This window comes from Brienomyrus brachyistius, chromosome 9 (genome assembly GCF_023856365.1).
Source record: "Brienomyrus brachyistius isolate T26 chromosome 9, BBRACH_0.4, whole genome shotgun sequence".
Classification (NCBI taxonomy): domain Eukaryota; kingdom Metazoa; phylum Chordata; class Actinopteri; order Osteoglossiformes; family Mormyridae; genus Brienomyrus; species Brienomyrus brachyistius.
In genome coordinates this window covers 26,542,240-26,563,370 of record NC_064541.1, presented here as the reverse complement: position 1 = coordinate 26,563,370, position 21,131 = coordinate 26,542,240, and positions in this window count along the sequence as shown.

Below are 21,131 nucleotides of genomic sequence, written 5' to 3'. Positions count from 1 at the left end.
TCAGAGTATGTAGTGTAAGGACCTGGTAGTCAGAAGTGAAAAGTGATTTTCTTTCCTTTCTTAGCTATAACGATCCTGGTCACTAGAAGGAAGTAAAATGAAGAGTCACATCCGCAGGGATATTCATTAAAAAGCTGTAGGTCATTAGCTGTATAGTGTTTCGCTCTCATTTTTAATTAAACTTTGTTTAATTAAACCTGTTTTGCTTTGTCAAACATCACCCTGTTTTACCTTGTCAAACATCACAGAGTCAGATCTTAAAGGTCACAACCTATGTGTTGAAAATTAATAATAGTAGTTATTTCTTTATATTTCACCTCCTGGTGGCAATATTCATTACTGGTTAATGCACTAGCATTTTCCTCACTAGCAGCTGAAAATGAGTTAAAAGATGACTCACAGACGTCTACCATGGCTGTCACCAACCCGAAATACTCATGAGTCCGGCCCGCTCTTTGAAGATCGATTGCTAGCTCACAAATTAGTTGTTGGCATTTAGTGGTATTTTGTGGTTGCAATATTCGTGGACACATGTGGCATTTGGGAGGTTCCTTTGGGTTTTGGTTCGTTATCATACACCTGTGCAAATGACGGATTGCAAAGGGGAACGTTGGAGTCAAACCCGTCAATGGTGTTTGAACAATATTCAGACCTGCGCAAAACGCCAGAAATGTGAACTTAAAAAGACAGTGGACTGTGGAGCAGCTGACCTGTGAAATGCCTGTGCAGGAAACCTGGTGAGTGAGAAACGTGATTTTAATGTGGCTGTTGTTATAAAACCTTCAAACAGTCCTGCAATGCATGTGCTTCCCTATGGCAGCATTGTCGCTGGTGAGGTCAAATCTTTCAGTGAAGAAGACGTCTCGTGTTAATATGCCTGGGACGATCTCAACCAACTTGACCGCAGTGCCAAACAGTTGTGCTGGCTTCCAGGTCACACTGAAGAGCAACAAAGTAAGCAGATACAGGTATTAAACTCGTCTGCTTCATTGTGCTAAGCACATTTTCGAAAGTTTTACAGATTTCAGTGTTTTTGCTAAGTTAATCAAATAGGTACAACGGCAGCTACGTGACAACACGAGTGACATAGTACACCCAAGCAATACAGAATAAAATGAAAGTCACATTTCCAGTGGGCTTCTGAGTTTGCTGCCCACACAGTGAAAGAGTATGGGGGAGGTGGGGGAGGGGGCACAGTGGGCGTTGCTGTTCGCTTCATATCTCTGGGCTTGGGGGGCCATCCTGCCTCAGCTGTGTGTCCCTTTCCAAAAACATGCAGTTAAAACAATTGGTTTTACCCATAGTGTATGCATGTGCTCCGTCATGGACCAGCTTGTCATGAGGTTTGCTCTTTGGCTATATGAGGACTTTAGTCTTTGGGCATATCAGGGCATTGCTATTTGGGTATATCGGGGCATTGCTGTTTGGGTATATCAGGGCTTTGCTGTTTGGGTATATCGGGGCATTGCTGTTTGGGTATATCAGGGCTTTGCTGTTTGGGTATATCGGGGCATTGCTGTTTGGGTATATCGGGGCATTGCTGTTTGGGTATATCAGGGCTTTGCTGTTTGGGTATATCGGGGCATTGCTGTTTGGGTATATCAGGGCTTTGCTGTTTGGGTATATTGGGGCATTGCTGTTTGGGTATATCAGGGCTTTGTTATTTGGGTATATAAGGGCTTTGCTCTTTGGGTATATCAGGACATTAATCTTTGGCTATATCAGGGCTTTGCTCTTGGAGTATATCAGGGCTTTACTCTTTGGGTATATAAGGGCTTTGCTATTTGGGTATATCAGGGCTTTGCTCTTTGGGTATATCAGGGCTTTGCTCTTTGGCTATATCGGGGCATTGCTGTTTGGGTATATCAGGGCTTTTTTATTTGGTTATATAAGGGCTTTGCTCTTTGGGTATATTAGGCTTTGCTCTTGGGGTATATCAGGGCATTGGTCTTTGGTTGTATTTGGGCTTTGATCTTTGAGTATTTCAGGGCTTTGCTGTTTGGGTATATTAGGGCTTTGTTATTTGGGTATATCAGGGCTTTGCTCTTTGGGTATATCAGGGCTTTGCTCTTTGGGTGTATAAGGGCTTTGCTCTTTAGGTATATCAGGGCTTTGCTCTTGGGGTATATCAAGATTTTAGTCTTTATGTATATCAGGACTTTGCTGTGTGGGTATGCTTTAGCCACCTCTTTGTGACATATTGTTTGTTTACCCCATACTGAGCAACTGTTGCTTTGCTATTCTGTTCCTGTGTGCCACTCTACCCTGATTTATTGGCTTTTGCTATTTGTCTCCTGTTTTGGATTTTCCGTTTGCCTCTGCATTACCCTCGCATGGCCTGCAAAATACTGCTTGAGTTCTGACTACTGATCTTGAACCTGGACTGGATTTGGAAGTAAGCCTGGTGCATTTCGCGTATTTGGGTTCAGCACACTTGTGCAGCCCCCCCCCCCCCCAGTTAGCCATAAACAGTCAGTCCACTGGGTTGGGGGGGGGGGGGTGATGTGACCTTTAAATGGGCCCCGGAAACAAATAACCTGCCCCTGAGAGCGAGACTTCAGCTTTCCGAAGAGACCGAACCTTGGACCGACTGTCGTTAGAGTTACCTTTCAGGACTGACATTGCACTGCTACAGCAGAACGCGTCACAAGCCCGCAGGTAGCGTGAGCACCCTGGGCTTCGGGGAATTGGGGGTCGAGGGCAGTGGGGTCGCAGGCATATTTCGGTTACTGATCAGTTAGTGGTTCTGATAAAAAAAAAAACTCCGACCCAAAGATATTTTAAGGGTGAGGAAATAGAGCGATCAGTCATTATTTCTTGTGCCTCCCCTGATCAGCATATCTCCTGGTCTTATGCTGACATCAGGCTCTCTCTCTGTATTTCTGCGCCTGCATGCCTGTGTCTCCATGCTGGTGTGGGGGTAAATGCCACATGGTGAATCTGACCGATGGCAATGGCTCCAGGCTGCTTAACATCTAGCCCGGCTGGCTTGTGAACACATGGATATCCCTTTGGCTCTGACCCAGGGCCAATTCTAGGATTTTTTTTTAAGGTGAGGAGTATGAGAGGGACCATTAATCATGCAGAGGGACCAACCTTATCATTAGCCAATGATGTTTTTTGAACTAGTGAGTGACAGGGGAGTTGGCCAATAAGCTTTCAACTGGGGCCAGTGACGCTGTATACGTTCTACACACTCTGTGTTAACCAGTTATGACACTAGTCATTGCTTACATGGAATCCACTTTTACTGGCATGCCACCAAATATGAATTATAATAACAGAAGGTACAGCATGTGGCTCTGTGGGTTGGACCTCTGTGCCTGTGATCGTGAAGGTCAGTAGTTCAAATCCTGAAGTCAGCAGAGTGACTTCACTGTTGGGCCCCTGAGCAGGACCCCTAACCCTCTACTGCTTCAGAACTGGTTGACCCTATAGTCTCAACTGTACACTGCCTTGGATAAGATTAAATAAATAAAAGGATCCTTTCTTTTGATTTCCAATTCAATAATAATAATAATAAAAATCCCCTAACATCATACGTCTGTGATTTATATTTTCTTTTATCAATATTTTTATTATATGATTTATCATACCCTTGTGGATGCTTTCACGGGTGTCTAAGAAAGTCTGCTTTACTGTCGGCTGCTTACAAATAAATGATGATATTCAGCTGGATGGTGTTTATTAGAAGGTGTTACTTTAACCAAATCCATTAGAGTGCTGCTGTAGTGCATCAGAGGCAATAAATTAGCCCCCGCTTACAGTGTATAACGTTACATTACGAGCACTTATAATGTCAGATTAGCCGCTCCCGCTGCTGCGGCGGGCCGGTGCTGCGGATCCCATTTCGCAGCGTCTGACTCCGGGCGCCCGCTGAGTTTCTGAACAGCTGGAGACGGAGCGAAAAGGCAGGCAGCGGCGAGATCGCAGCGCTTGCCCGGACAAGACGTCCGGCACGGCTACTGCCCCGCACGCCAGAGTCACGCTAATCTACTTACGGAATCAGCTTAACGGTTCACGTTCTTCGTGGTTCATCCCCGTTTGAATTTCTTTTTACCCACCTGGTGTCAGGTGACGGAAACACTGATTTGCGCATCTGGAGATAATTATCGAGTTGAAAAGAGACGATTAAACATGGAAGACCCTTAACACGAAGATCCGTGAATCGTGCAGATATTATGGTGGCGTTTGGCCATTTTAATGTTCACATTGCGTTTAAACACATGCTTTCAGTGATTAACTGACACTTTATGTCCGCAGCACAGGTCTTAAATATTTCTGAATTTCATGTACAAAAAATTTCGCATTTTGGTGACAGGCGATGTGTTTGCACCTTACGCACTATGTATGGCTACAGCACTGTCACACGGCCCCCTTCTGCCCTTTATCATTCATCAGAAAAATTCCAGAGGGGACGACACAGCTGTGTCTTTTCCTATCCTATTATCGCCTCCCAACAGGTCCCATTCTGTTGGACCAGTCACTCTTTCAAAGAACAACTTCAATTACCGATGGCAACCAGCAGCTCGTGGGCACCTGATAGGCTGACGGCACCACAGGACGGCAGGCAATCTGATGATTATTGGCCGATTATTTCCCTACTCACTCTGTTCCTGTGAATCATTGATGCAAGGGACTGATTGGATTTGATCCATGAATGGGACTGACTGCAGGAAAAACACCCATGTTAAGTCAATTGAGAGGCCCCCGATTACAAGACATTTTTTTCCTGTAGAGCGACCTGATGCATACGCAAAACAATGGAAATACAATGGAAAACAGTCAAATACCCTGGAAGAAAATTATTAGCAATTAAATAATAATAATAGAACCCTCAGAAGGGTACGGTGTTTAAACAGCCTGGATTATTCCCGAAACAGACTGAAAGAAGGTCATTGTTTAGCGACAGTAATAAGAAATAAAATATCTAAGTGTATGCGTATAATCAATAATTTGCGAGAGTAATTGTCTAATATAATGGAACGTCGACATGCCTTGTGTTTTGTTGTCATTGATTATTAATGTCTTGGAGAAGACTGTTTCTTATAAGTCAGACTCTGCTCACTTGTGAGGGAGCCGGAAAAGATATCAATCAGAGAACAAGGTGGAGTCAAAATACGGAGTCTCCGATAAGTCAAGGTTTTTTTTCCCGAAATTTGTTATGACTTGTTTTTGTGAACCGAGGCATCGGCTTGAGAGGGGATGCCTGTTTGTCTGTCAGATCCCATATCCCTGAACCCTGTGATATTTTCCCTTTATTCTGTTCACATTACGGCTCTGTATACTCGCACATTGGATTATTTTGTGTATTTCACGCTTTTGCGGATAAACCTGCCATCGCTCTGAAAGCTCCTCTCCGCTGTCCCTCCTCGGTCAGACCTTGTCACAATAACCTCGTTACTCGCTATCGGATCCCATCGGCTGCGGGTGAGGGGTGGGCGTGCCGCCATCTTGCGGGTTATTTTTGTCTGGAGCCGAGCGGTGAGATCGCATGGCCTTCTTTTGCGGAGACGCGCACCTCCACTGAGGCCTCACCCCCTTTATCTCGGGTCGCTATCTCTGATGCTCACCTGCGTCTGACACACATGGGGGGGCCCGAAAGGATTCCACCAGACGGAGCCAGCGAATAATGAAATTTCAGATTAATCGCGGGGCTGAATGAGGCCTGGAGCTGCTTTGCCTCCATTCATAACTTCGCCCTCATAACTTTCCCTCACAGATGTTAGATTCTCTAACATCACACAAAATACTGACCCTGGGTAATTTCATTTAAAATGATTTAAACTTGAAATCATTTAATTGAAATCAATTAAAATAAAATTGATGCATCAGAAAATATTAATCGAAGAAATAAATCCATAATTTTCTTATTACAATGACAATACCTGGTAGCTACATTGAATTCCAAGATGCTAAAGAACTCAGATAATCCAATGTTCTAGGACCAAGACCTCTGCGGAGACTGAGGGTTAGGGTCAGATTTACCTTTTTATAGTAAATATTAAAGGCATATCACACAAATGTCTAACACATTGATTTTTTTTCATAGACAGAAAAAGTAGCCTGGAGACAAATAAAAACATTGAAATGTCATTTTTGTTTGGAGGTTATTTATGTATAATGTGCCCTCCGGTGGTGGCATGGTGGTGCAGTGGTTAGTACTGTTGCCTCACACCTCTGGGACCTGGGTTCGAGTCTCCGCCTGGGTCACATGTGTGTGGAGTTTGCATGTTCTCCCCATGTCATCGTGGGGTTTCCTCCGAGTACTCTGGTTTCCCCCCACAGTCCAAAAACATGCTGAGGCTAATTGGACTTGCTAAATTGCCCATAGGTGTGCGTGTGAGTGAATGGTGTGTGAGTGTGCCCTGTGATGGGCTGGCCCCCCATCCTGGGTTGTTCCCTGCCTCGTGTCCATTGCTTCTGGGATAGGCTCCGGACCCCCCACGACCCAGTAGGATAAGCGGTTTGGAAAATGGATGGATGGATGGATGTACCCTCAGTCTTTTTTTTGCATGAATAAAACCTAGTTTAATAGACAGTTATACTACCATTGTTGCAGAGGCCACCATTGTCACGTAATTACAAATTGTTAAGATAACGTATCAAATGTATTTGCACAGTCCAGATGTATAAATACTACTGTGAACAAATTCTCGAGCCTGATAGAGACGGCAAATGACCTTCAGGCATGTCTGAATGCAGATGTCTCTTACGTTCTCTGTCCTGCCGAATATCTTGCCTCTTCGGATCTTCATGCAGTCCGGTATTTTGAGTCAAACCTGATTCAAGTGTAATTCCCACTTTTGCGCTTAATATGTTTGAATGGTATGTTTATATCCTAAGCGGCCAATAACTCCTAACTTCTCATTAATGCTCGCATATGTTAGCGGTGTTGAAATGTGCTTCTGGAATGATAATGACGTTGGACAAAGGAGCTGGTGTGATTCACTTATTACTCGTCCGTCTCAATTCAATTCACCCACTCAGACGATCACGATGACTTCTCATTCTGGCCCCCGCGTTGCTCTTGTGTCATGCAATTAATCTGAAATTGTAAACCTACCCAGGTCATTTACACACAAGCGAGTGCACGTCCACCGGAGCCACATGATGTGTGTGTGAGCAGAATGCGTGAACTGGGGGGGGGGGGGGGGGGGGGGGGTACGAGAGAAACTGGATAAATATAGGCGACCCAGGGGACTGCAGAAAAAATTCGACTAAATTTGAGGCGAAGTTGATGGATCAGTTGCCACCATCAATCACTGCTGGCAGCCGTCACTGGGTAACGGGAGCGGGATGCAGTGAAGTTTACTGGCGTGACATGCAGTTGACGGGTGACCACACTGGCAGACCCTTGTTTGGAATTAAGCTTTGACACCACACTGTGCTGCTGGTAAACATAAATAAAAATACCTGTTTCTGGGTGTCCTCTGTCATCTCTTTGCATTATGTCCAGACCCATGTACAAAGTTAGCCATTACCAAAGCTGTATGCATAGCAGTATTCATGAATACAGTGCGTTTAGCCACAGATCGAACTCTCGGGTGTCTGTAACAGACAGCTGTGGTGGAATTTATTGTGATTTTTATTGCATTTTATCTTTTTCAGGTCTAGGATTTGAAATAGGCACAGAAACGACAGCAAGTCTGTAATACGGGCTCTAAAAATATGCGGTTGATACCTACTCACCATGAAATGTCGGCACTATACACACCAGGCCGTGACACACACACCCGTCTCGCTCCTCCTGCCAAAATAATTCAGACTAACCGAGAGCAAATGTCACCGCAGAAGCGGCTCCCTGTCCGGCCCGGCCTGCCCGTCTCCCACCAGTCACGGCCGCATCAGTTTCATCACCAGCGGCCCTTTCCATGAGGCTGGGCCCGGTGCTGATTAAAACCACCTCATATCTATGGGATATTAAATCCTTTTATCGGATTCAGATCTGCTGGGGATTCTGGTCATATGCTGTTTCCGGGTATGGAGAGCGCCTCGTTGAGATGGGCCAGGCTGAGCTCAATGCTATCATGCGCAGTGGCCCCTCCCAGTATGTGCCTCCCCCCCCCCCAGTATGTGCCTGCCCCTCCTGTCAGCAGAAGCAGGTACGGCTTGTCCCTCTCCTTCTCGTGGTCTTCCTGTCAGAACATTGCCCCCAAGCTTGGAAGCCCCACAGTAACCACCAGGAAATGGTAACAAGGATTCCTCCTCGTTCTGCATGCTCCTCCTTACCTCCTTTTTTGTCCTTCTCCCTGTCCTCTGACTTTAATAAACCCGTTTGCGTCTCACCGGTGCCTCCCTGAGCTGCTAAAGGCCAGTAGAGTGGCCTTACCCTTCCAGGAGCGGCAAAATGGCCGCCTGCCAGTTATCCTTAAATGGCCTCTCCCACCCTCCCTCTCTCTCCCTCACTCTCTCTCCCTCACTTTCTCCCTCTCTCTCTCCCTCTTTGACGGAGCAGAATCCGCTGATCGCATATTCATCCAATCAGCCCTTCGTGTTTGTTTAACATACATGCATTTGGACAATTAATTAGCAAAGTGTCCTTAATCAGGCAGTTTGTTTATTAGGAAACTTCACAGGAACCCAGGAGTAATTGGCTCACGTTGCGTCTGATTGAATTATATGTCACATTACTGTGCGTCCAACATTTACGGTTGACTGGAAGCTCGTTTTCTCAAAGAATATGATTTCATTTCCTGTCTTAACTCAGTTGTCATAACAAGGCACATAATTTATTTAGTATATATTGTATCAAGTACTCTGATGACTCTCTACTAGATAAGGGCCTTGGAAGATGGATGGATGGATTGATATATGTACATGGAAATGTTGCATATAACTTTAATAATCCTATTTAAATCCGTATCATACTATACAGTTTTTCCACTATATTATTGTCCCATATAATTGATTAAGACAATATTATTGTTGTTTTCGGCCGGGGTGCTTTAATGCACAGGTTTACCCGGGCTGAAGCCAAGGGGGCTCCACTAACCCTGTTCAATAACATTTTTAACCCCTGTCCCCAAGACAATAACTTGTACAGTTGCTACCCCCCCTGCCCATCATCATCTGCACCAGGACTATTCAAATCACGGTCCTCGAGGGCCAAGCCCTGCTGGTTTTCCAGCCTTCCTTTACCTGTCAGCCAGCTTTGAAGCCTCTGGTCAATCAGTAATAATTAAACTATCTGGCAGAACTGAAAACAAGGCCTGGATTTGGAATCGAGGGCCAGATGTAATGATCCCTGATGTACACCAGAATAGGAAAAAGCAGGGGACCTTCTGACACCTGAAGTAGCCCAGGGGCCCTGGGCCATGTAACCGTGCCTCTGTGTATGAGCATGGTAGCCCTGTGAGGGTTTGATTCCCGCCCAGGCTGGGTGCAGTTTCCCTGGTCTCTCCCTGTTTGTTTGGGTTTCTTACTGTCACACTGAAAACTGTTCAGCTCAACAACATGCATGTATTTGTGAAATAATAATGCAGCAAATACTGTGAGCTAAGTGAGAACCAGGCCTGACTGTGGGGACATGGAGACCATTAGCCAGGAGTCACGAAGAGCTCTGCTGATGGAGCATGTAGGGAGAGGCGGAGACAAGCAGGGGTTCGAGGGGATGCATCCCCCTAAGAGCATGGACAGATGACGTACGCCACAAAGAGCACACAGGCTGCTCAGAGCACCATGCCAGCTCAGCCTTATGGAAACCCCACTAACTGCAGTAAAAAAAATTGGCACAGCTCGTGAATGAAACTAATTTATTTAATTACATGGTCATGCATAGCCATGAATCCCTCCACCCCCAAATCCCAGGTGACTGTAGCTGTGGAGAAATTGGTCCAAAACTGACAGAGATTATTTCACACTATTATTACCTAGTCTTTTAAAAATACATCGTTGAATATTTTGTGGAATTAAATGAAGAATATTTGGACTGAAATGGTGTTTTATTAACAGCCTTAAAGTATTTTTCTAGCATATTTCATTTGTAGAATCACAAGTCCTCATTAGATTCTTCTGTGTCGTTATTTTAATGCTTATTGGTTATTAGACTAGTATTTGTGTCCGGAAATGTGAACCAGAGTCTAACATTTTTATAAAATGTCATTTTTATAAGCCTTAGCTGGCAGGCACAGTCGTGATTAACCACGGTGAGCTTTGCGCCAGGGCTACACTGTTCCGTTAAATGTTATTTTCTCTTGCACCTGCCTCGCGTTGACGCATGCGGCCGTGGAAACAACGTGCTATTTTGATGCAACATCGTTTTTGCGTGTCCGTATTTTAAGACACCGTCGATCTTCCGGACGCCGAGTCTTAAATAGCGCAGTTTTCAAGAACGTACACGGGCACACGTGGAATGCCTGTCCATTTCTGCCCTGGTTTGAATCCGTTTTTGCGGCAGGCGTACACATGAAAATAAGAACGCCTTTGATATGTGAAAACGATGTTGCTCCATAATGCATGAGAAGCCTGTGTCTCATACGTGAGCGACTGCAGTCACACATCCTCTCACAAATTAAGTCAACACTCTTGAATAATTTAACACAGAGCGAGTGCACCTTGCCAAACTATTTGATGTGACAGGAAGTATGACTTTATAAAACGATATCGTCAAGTCAAAAGCTACAGCCGTCCCGTTACTCGCTGTTCAAAAAGAGCTCTCTTCCTAAACAGGGCGTGATCAATATTTATGAATGAATTCTCCAAGCAAGGACTGTAACCTGTCTGCGTCTGACAAGCCCAGTCTGGAAACATTGTATTGAATATCGCAGTCTACTACCTCTCCACACCATATACGTGGAGAGCTGACATTGAGACCAGATGCAGGGTGTCAAAAGCAGGTCGCTTTCAATTATGTCTCCCCAAAGTTGAAGGACGTTTGATGGTTTCCATGAATAACCTTGACTCAGGTGGCCCTGTTGGCAGATCGGATTAGACACTAGTGTGAGAGGCTTCTCTGTAGTTAAATATCTGTACATGTAAGAAGGTGGAGCTCAGGTCATGTGACCTCTATCCAAACAATGATTGGTGGCTGCCTCCTGCTGGGTCTGTGAGCGGTCATCTCTCACCAGAGGATCCCAGGATGCCTTGCCAGCCAAAGGTTTTCAGAGGGTAATTGAAGATTTGCTGGCTTCTGAAAGGCAGCAGGAGATGAACCTGTAGGGTGATGTGGAAAAAGAGGGGATATGGGATGTGAATTAAACTGTCTATTTCACAGACCGACAGACAAACCCCCTATATAAAGACAAGCTCATGTATACAAGTACACACGTGCAGACACATTAATATACAGTATAAAAATATGCAAATAAAGATAATCCCTCCTAAGCATTCATTTTAATTGTTTCCTTTGATAATTAATCGATATATACACAGCAGCTATGAGTAAAAACAAATGAAAACATACAGAAAAGGAGTGGTCACACATCCATCCATCGTCCAACTGTTTATAGGGTTGGGGGTGGTTATTAATAATATAGATATGTTTTGATGTATTGTTCAACATTTGAGGGATTATTGGGACTGCTAGCTGAGTAAATCTCTCACAATACTGGGTTTGTAGGTTTTGGGACATTCGTTTTGATTTCAGGCCTGGTGACACGATTTCCTGCTCAGCACGCTCATGCATATTAATTAGCCAAGTAGCTATTAAAGTGACAGTCCCTCAGCATGAACTAGCATGTACCCCCAGTCCCTGCCTATAAGGCTCTGAGGAGTTTAACGAAGCAAAAAGCTACCTCGGGGGGAGGGGCTAGCTTGAGGAGGGGTAGATCCCCGTTCACCAGTCTGCCATTCATATTCATGACCATCTGAGGTCTATATTAAATCCCTACTGTAACTGTGACTGACTCTGGCTGTTACAGTTACACAGGCTCAAGAAAATCCAAAGTCGGGTCCTTACTGGCTGCCCTACTGTAATCCCATCATGGTGGCAGATTACCGTTACGGTTTCGCTTTGTTACATCCCGATAAGTAGCTCGCCTTTCCTATTTCATTTCGCCTTGAATCAGAAAACAAAGGGGATTGATTTCTGTCATGCTTTCGCTCTCGGCGCACAGAGCGTCTACGATAGCATTCTGCTGCGGGGAGGGCAGAGACGGCATTAATCAAAGATAGACTTAATGCTTTATTCTCTTTGAAATAAAGGAGGGGTACGACTGGGGAAAAAAAGCAAGAGTGTTGATTTCGTAATGTGTTCCCAACTTCACATGTGCCCGGGATTCTGATGTGCTGGGAAGGGGATCGGTTCCCCCTGGTGTCGCGATTGTTAGTCATTCCCGTTTTAAGTCCTTTTTTGGAATCGCTGTGCGTCGGGGAGACACGTGGGCATTTCTTATTGACAGAGAAAACCCTGTTTAAAGTGAGAGGAAAGGATGCAATGACTAGGCCCCGCAGTGACTGTATCCCCGCTGTTTGTTCACAGTGAATCTCCTCTCCCGGCCACCTCCAAAACCAACATGGGAGGCTGATTGGTCGATTGTGACGCCATTCAAAGCAACTTCCTAAGAACCCCCCTCCCCCCTATCCACCCATGGAGTCTGGTGCTATTACACAGAGGCTGCTGAGGTAACTGGGAGGGAATCCAGAGATCTGGCACATGGAGGAGGGTAGGTAGCCCCAAATGGACGAGGAAAACCACATCCGGTGGACAGATTCCTTCTCCACCTTCGAGAAATACCTGAACGCTCATCTGTTCCAGTCCCTCTACTAGCCTGACGCCACTCTGCTATGTTATACTTTCTGGTCAGAGAAAGTAATGCTATTAGGTTCTCGTTTTCTTTGCAAGGAGAGCTCAGCCGAGCAGCACTCCTTGACTAATGTATGTTTCTGATTTGCCTCTCTGCTGTGTCACTTTGGACGAAAGTGTCAGCTAGACAAATAAAAATGCAATGTAAGTGGATAAACGGGGAACGAATTAGAGCAGAGAGCACAATGAGAAAATGTTCAATTTAATCACAGAAATACTTCAGCTATAGCTCCTAGGCCAACATTAACAGCTTGCTTGGTAACAAACAATATGATATACTGCTTTTTAGGTTGATTATCTCACTCCGGAGACTTGCGGAAGCCTATTAAGATGTTTGTAATTCCAGTATTTATGAAATGCATTTTCTCAGAGAGGTAAAGGTGGAGGGATATTAATCTGGACGCTCTCTTTGGGTCTGCTAGGTATACATGATGAAAACGACGAATGATGAAAATTTAAAAAAGTCCATTTATTCTGTAGATCCAGTGTTGCAGATGCAGAGCTAATGTTCTACTGATGGTTGGTGGGCCGAAACGCACCCTGAATAATCAACAGGTCCCACAGGAATAAGTAATTCATTCTAGTAACAGAGATAGGTTGGGGGTGGGGTTGCCCAGGGCAATGATTTAGTTGATTCAATCTGCTGACAGAAGGCTTCACAAAGCGCTTTGTAAGACAGCAGCAAGTGTCCACCAGTATCCCACAATGCACCATTTCCTCCTTTATAGAAAATGTAGGGCTGTTATTGGGTGGATGGAGATACATGTGGTTGAGGTGATCGCTCGCTCCAGATCATAAGGGTCCCATCAACTTAATTGGTGGTCAGTCTTTTCTGTGGGGCTGGGGGGGCTTAAAAAGCGGTCATTTAACGTACTCTGGCCCATCTCCCTTTCCACAGCAGCATTCTGTTGTTATACTAATATACCCATGGGGGTCATTTAAAAAAAAAAAATAATAAAAAAATCATTGACCTGCAGCTATTTGCTATTGCACTGGAAACCTGGGGTGGGCTGCCTGTGATGTAGCCGCTGTACCGGAATGTCAGTGCTGCCTGACTCCTCATCCTGCGATGCGGAGAGCAGAGCAGTCACCGTCCATTTACCAGGACTGGGCCGAAGCGTCATCTTAAAAGCAGCTTCTCATCAGGGCCCTTCATGCACTTACGGTAATTGCTGTCCGCGTGGTGAGGCAGTGTGCAGCTCACGAGGTCCCCGGCATTTCCCCCGTGCTGCACGGATGCTGGTTTTTTTCACGACCACACATGGGTCGGTGCAGTACTGCCGGTCCTCACGTTGTTTACCGCCCGCTTTTGTAATCCCTGCTCGTCGTGCTTTTGTGTCGAAAGTTTTTCCTTTTATATAACGACGCACCTCTATCTGCTCCCATTTTCCTCCTCTCTCAGCTGCTGCGCTTCTCTATCATTAGACCACAAGTGGAAAATTGATTGGATCAAACAAAAAGAGCCACACTTGGTTTCACAGCAAACTCATGCAGGACGCTTTTCACACGCTACTGGATCTGAAATTTGCCTCGTGCGGAATCATTTCTCACTCAGCTACAGCATGACCTGCGAATAATGTGTTACGGTATGAGGCTGACTGACTGAGCTGCTGGTTACCTTTTCATAGTACGCGACTGACAGTGGGCTAATAATAGGCTGCCGAAAAGGAAGGCAGCCAAAGCATTATCATTTATGTTGGTATGAATGTGCTGAACTGATGATGTTGGGGTTATGATATTCCAGCAAATAATCAGTCATCTCCAGCAGGGAACAGGGGCCCCATTTATAAAGAATGATTGTAAATTCCTGTGGGAGAGAAAATGTTTGTCCGAAAAGTATACAGGTATCAAGCAGGTTATAAATCCCACATATCATAGAAACATTTGCACATGTGCATGCTTAAGAGACTAATTACTCAACTTTGGCAATGAAAGTCTATCCATCCATCTATCCATCCATTTTCCAAACCGCTTATCCTTCTGGGTCGCGGGGGGTCCGGAGCCTATCCCGGAAGCAATGGGCACGAGGCAGGGAACAACCCAGGATGGGGGGCCAGCCCATCGCAGGGCACACTCACACACCATTCACTCACACATGCAGTCCTACGGGAGATTTAGTAACTCCAATCAGCCTCAGCATGTTTTTGGACTGTGGGCGGAAACTGGAGTACCCGGAGGAAACCCCACGACGACATGGGGAGAACATGCAATGGGGAACTCCGCAATGAAAGTCACGTGTATATAAATGTGCACATCCTACATTTGCAATACCATTAAAGAGACAATTGAGCCTTAAATAAGAGGGCACTTTAGCAAGAATTTCCTCTGTTGATCCACTGACAGTCAGCGACACACCTGTCCATGGCTCCCTGGACACCACCCTGAAGATCAGTCTTAGCCCAGGTACCCCAGGGTGCCTCTCTGAAAGTCAGCCCAGAGTCCTGTTCAGGTGTCCACCGTGGCTGCACAAGGCGGAACGCTCATTGCTCTTCTGCAATTGATTATTAATATACTGTGTTTAGAGTGTTTTATGGAGTGCGCGATTATTGTGAATATCAGCAGAAGTCAAAAAGTGTCTGGACACACATGGAGAGTTCTGCAAATGGTTCTCTAATGAACACCTGATAGAAAATTACTCAGCAGAGCCAATCTTATACTTTTCGGAAAACTTTTCGATGTTCTGTAAAAAATCCTTGAGGTCTCTGGTGCTGCAGTGAGATGGAGGAGTAGTTTCACAGCCCCAGTGAAGGTCATATTATGGAGCAGAGGTCCTACAAGTTCTGCTGTCAGGGGCACCACACTGCTCTGGTAAGTATGTAACTGTTCTCATACATTTGCCGCAAAACATCTAATATACATCTGTGTACCTTAGTACTTTAGTTCCTACCGACTACCTCAAGCCATTCATTGACTGTGTTGTCTTATTGCTTTGTCTTGTTTAAAATCCTGTAAAAATACTATATTGTATAAGTCTATATTATCCATCCATCTATCCATCCGGTGTGTTACGGAGGAGCACGGCAAAGAAGGGAAAAGGGGGACGATCCACAGAGTGGCTCACAGCAAAACAGGGTTTATTAATAAAAAATGAACACAAAAGGGGAAAACCACAAAATAAAAGGAGCATGAGGGGTCAAGAACAAAACAGGAAATATAAGAACTAACAAAAAGTAACACACTAGGGAACAGAGCGAAAACTGGGAGCAAGACCGGGAAAAAGCCACCGCTACAAACGCACAGTAACAACTGCAATGGCAGACTGAGGAAATGAACAAAGGCAGGCACTTAAATACACAGGTAACAAGGACTAACAAGGGGCAGGTGTGGGCTATATGGAACTATGGACAACGAGGAGCAAGTATGGTCAATTAACGGATACAATAGGTTCAAACACCAAGGGAAACTAAAACAAAGAAAACTGAACATAATAGACCCAGAGAGAAGGGGGCAAACACAAGGGAGTGTGGGAATACATGCACATACTGAAGCAAGAGAATATAAAAATAACAAATGCAAAAAAAAAACAACAACAATTCAACAACTAGTTAAGCAACACAGCGACCCAGGGAGTAGGGAAACACACTAGGGACTGAGGGGCTACAAGACGGGGGGAACAGGATGGCCAGCGACACCTGCTGGCCAAATGGGAACAAGACACTGTATTTATGTGTATATGTTATTGCATTGCACCTTTGGTAAGTGTAGCATGGTGACTCCATGTAAAAGTCATTTAATTTCACTGTAAACCCCACCAAGGTGAAAGGACTGACTCTGAATCTGCCTTTGCAGTTTTAGAATTGCAGATGTAGGCAGCTTTGAAGGCACGAGGTGTGGATGGAGCCAGAGTGAACCTGGCTCATGTGAAGAGCCTTCCAGAAGCAAGGCACCTAAACACTGTTCTGCCCGCTTTCGTCTCTAATGGGTTCAGCACCTAGCAATTAATCTGAGTAACACTCACACCGCCAAGCCTTCTCACATGAGGGGGAAACTGCTTCTTAGTGGGAAAATTAATTGCTTTCTGTTGGTTGTTTTGTGTATTTTTTTTGAATTTGTCTATCTGCCCAGACTTAGAAAAATCTTTGCAGAGAGTTTCATTGTTTAAATTTCAGAAGAAAATTCAGAACAAAACTAAAACATAAATTCTAGAATAGGTCACCGCTTCTCTTGAAACCCATATTTTTTCTCACCAGTCTCTCCTCCTTTCTTGAGGCTTTACGGTTTTAGTCAGCAGTCACATCTCAATTTGTTTCAAAGAAGAGAAGTTTTTTTGAGAGTTTCAGCCCATGAATGTGAAAATACCACCACCACCAGCAACAAGAACCACAACAACAATTATAATAACAATAACAATATTATTATTATTATTATTATTATTATTATTATTATTATTGTTATTATTATTATTATTATTATTATATTCCCCCAGGAACCCATATTGCAGTCATATATAAAATGGTCATTGAAGTGTCACTTCCAGAATGGATGCTTGATCAAGCAGGGGTGGTTTCCATAACAACATTCCATCTCCCACGCAACACAGAAAGGAGCCACAAGGGCTATACTGGGTGCCTGGCTAACTGAAGAGTACCAGCAAAAGTGGCTTCAAGTCAGATGGCCACTGTTCATGAAGTGCCAATGCAATACAAAAATACATTTTCTGGTAAAACAGGACTGGTCCTCAGATCCCAGCAAGACTGATCTCTGAGGCTTTTCACTTCTGGACAAATTTATTTAATTTTATTCATTTATTTGGCTATGGCTGCTGAAAAACGAAGTTGAGTTTTAACTAAAATATCTTTTTTTTTGGCATTCATATATTTCAAGGCTGTTCTCCCTGTTACTCTCCCTGTCAAAATATCAGTCCTCTTACAGCCAGCTTAGTGTTATTGAGAAATCCGTGAAGCGAGCAGGTGTTTTCTCCACAAACCTGGTTATAGCAGGTGTTTTTTGAGCAGGTGTGCATATGAGAGGTGATTCTGTACCGTTATGTTTTAATAAGAAAATTTGTGCTCAGCAGGTATGATTATAGGCACCAAATTACCTGTCTAAATCTGTGCTAATTACCTCTATACAAAACAATGTGTTTCCTGGATTCAGGGCGTGACCTATGGAGCATGATGAAATATTGTACAATAAACGTTGAAATTGGTATATAAAATTAAAATGATTGAGGTACCTGGATAACTAAGTAGTTGGATCATAAGCAGGACCCACCAGAATATTCAAGTGATCGTTCGAGATGTTTAATAAGCGGAGACAGACCGAGTCCTAATGTATCCATTTACTATCCAACAGAGTCACTAAAAACTGATCTAGAACCGTCACGATAAATCAAACCCTGAGCAATAAACTGCTGTAGACATATTTCACTTTAAAGGTTCCTCGCAGCGTCACGACTGTCTGGCAGTCATTTGTGACGTTCCCTCAAACGTATAACGATATATTGAATTTTCACGATCTTGCTGTCACAGCTTCATAAGTTTGCCCGAGAAGGACGCAGTCCAAGCAGCTAGATGCATTTGCCGGGGAATTTTATTTTTGTCTCGCATTTGTTGCAAGTTGGTTCGGTTTTATGATCTTTTTAATGTACACTTGCTTGGAAACTGATTCTGTACGAAGGACCTTGTGGGCCCTTGAAGTTGCTCTTCTCTCAGTAAAGATTTGGTGTGGGCTGTTGGATTACTTCGCAAACACGAGCACTCCGGGATAATTTCGTCCTGTCGAGTGTCTGACCACAATTCAGCTACATTTTGCAGCTTGATATAATAACATAATTACAGATAATCTCCGCTGACGTTTAAGGCTTTTTTGCCAGTGTAATCGCATTTATATTTAGCTGGTACTTCTGCCCAATAGGACTATTGCTCACTGGCCATTTCGACATGAAGGTAATTCATTGGAGCGGATCTGGGTTACTGCTCTGCACTAGAGTACAAGAGCAGAGCCCAGCCTGGGAGCTGAAGCAGCAACCTTCAGGGTCATTGTCCTTAACCACTATCCGCCCCCCAGGCAATCAGGATCCGCCTGCTTCCCACAGGGGGGGCTCCCATTTCTGCAGAATATTCAATGTTTTTTTTAAGGAGCCATGACTGTTTTGGGGAACAGGTTAATATAGTTATAGCAAATGACACTCCCCCAATCCCACGGGAAATGTCACAGAGAGAAGCCATACACACAGATATGGAAACAAGGAAAAAACACTCAATTTGCTGTCCTAAAAATAACTCACTTGGCATCATATGATAAATTTAAAACATGGAGGCATCGCTGCTGCCATTATTGTCGTACCTGTAATGAGCCATGGTGTCTGCCAAGGTCCTGAAAGAGATGGCAGGGCTCTCTGAGGTGCTGGGTAGATGTCCGACCTGTGGGGGGTATTCGGTACAAGGCAAACAGGCACCACTTGGAAATAAAAATCGCCTGGCTAACCACCCAGGTGACATCGCCTCGCGGACGTCCCGGGTAGCGTTTCGGCAAACGTGACAGACCGCGTCGCTGCCGGGACCTGAGCTGAATAGCAGACAGAGGGGAAGCAGGACCCTAATTTGCAACAGTTCCCACCCAGCCTTGGGAAAAAATAGAAGGTAGATTGTTATTTTTCCATCACTGTGTCAACACAGGGGTGTGAAGTACTGTGTCAACACAGGGGTATCAGTCACTGCATCAACACAGTGGAATAACTTACGGTATCAAAAGAAGCTTGTGAGTTACCGTGTCAACACAAGGGTGTGATTACTATGTCCACAAAGAGATGGGGTTTACTATAACAGCACAGGTATGTCATTTATCATATTTGGACAGGGGTGTGAGTTACTGTGCCAACACAGAGAGGCCCAAGATTCCAGGCAGTGAACAGCCTGTGAAAATTACTCACCTGGAGCAGCTGTTAACACAGATTGTTAAATATTAACAAAACTTAACTGCAAATGGTGTCCCAATGAGCAAGATTCTCACCTCCAGTTCCAGATTTTTGCCCTTTATTTTTTTCCCTTCTTTTTTGCATAATACATTTATTTATGTGGATTAAGCACAACGGTGTGTTTATTTGACCTGGCAGTATGAGTTCAAAATATATATATATATATTTTGTATTATCATTTATAAATGAGCTAAGATGGACTAGCACCCCCTGCTGGGAGTCCCCTGCCTCAGGCGTTGTCCTGACTGGGATACGCTTCAGGTGCATTGTGACCCTGTGCTGCATACATGCTTAAGTAAGAACAATGTACAGAATAATCTGTTGTGGCAGGTCAGATATGTGTATGACCAGCATCTTTAAAATTCACTAATCGCAATCAGTTTCACTATGGCCCCTGAACAAAAGGCACTTGTATAATTAAAGTTAATTGCAGGAAGTGGCAGGAGATTCCTTAACCGAACTCATTTGTGGCAGAATCTTTAAAACAGAGTGGAACTGGGGAAAACTTCGACATTACAGAACAACACGATGTGACTCCCAGCCACGGCGCTCGAGGACATTAATCAGCATCAGGATCATTTTGGACCGCATTTAATTCCTGGGTCTAGAACACATCCTTATTCTGGCGCGAAGACTGGCTCAATCAATGGTGGCTCAATCAAGTGAGCTCCGGGTCTGCAAAGGTGACGCTGAATGCCAGCCTGTTTCTGAGATTTCCTGACCCCCCTTGGATTTCCTTTCTTGGATTTCTTTGCACCATCTGCTTCGTTGCAGGTGTGGGTGGGAGTTGGGGGAGGGGCGGGATTATGGCATAGCCATGGAAGACTAACCACTGTTCCAGTGGCAGTAAATTTTTCTCTACCCCCATATGTCATGCCAGTGGGTGCCTGTGCCTGTTGATTGTGTGTGACCTCCTTTTTAGTCCCCAGGGAAACAGATGCTCATTGGAACAGGTCAATATGTAGTTCCTTTATCGGTGTCCTCAGAGCAGCATCAAAGGATAACATCTAGATGTCTTTTAACTGTCTTTTATTTAAAAGACTGGGGATAACGCAATATCTCAGCCTGACATGTTAATGTTGAAAGTTCTCAACACAGTTACTTTTCTTTCAAGGTTGAGAAAGAAAACAGAGGACACTGTATGGATTTTGTGCCACTTCACAAAAAGCACAAAAGGGAAATGACAGTATAGCTGAAATTCTGACCCTGCCCTCATGTGACCTCTGCATGCTTGTGACCAAATAAACTTCTCAACCTATCACAAGCAATTCCATGCTCACACTGACAAAAGGCCCACGGCATTACTAGCCCATAAAAGTCCTATTGTTTCCTGTCAGTACATTGCTAAAATACTGCTAAAAAGTTCCTGCCACTCTCAAGCTTCCATGAAATCATTTTTCTCTTTAAGAAACCAACCCATTTATTTTTCCATGGTCCTTTACTCCATCGGGTCATCTAGCACCTAGA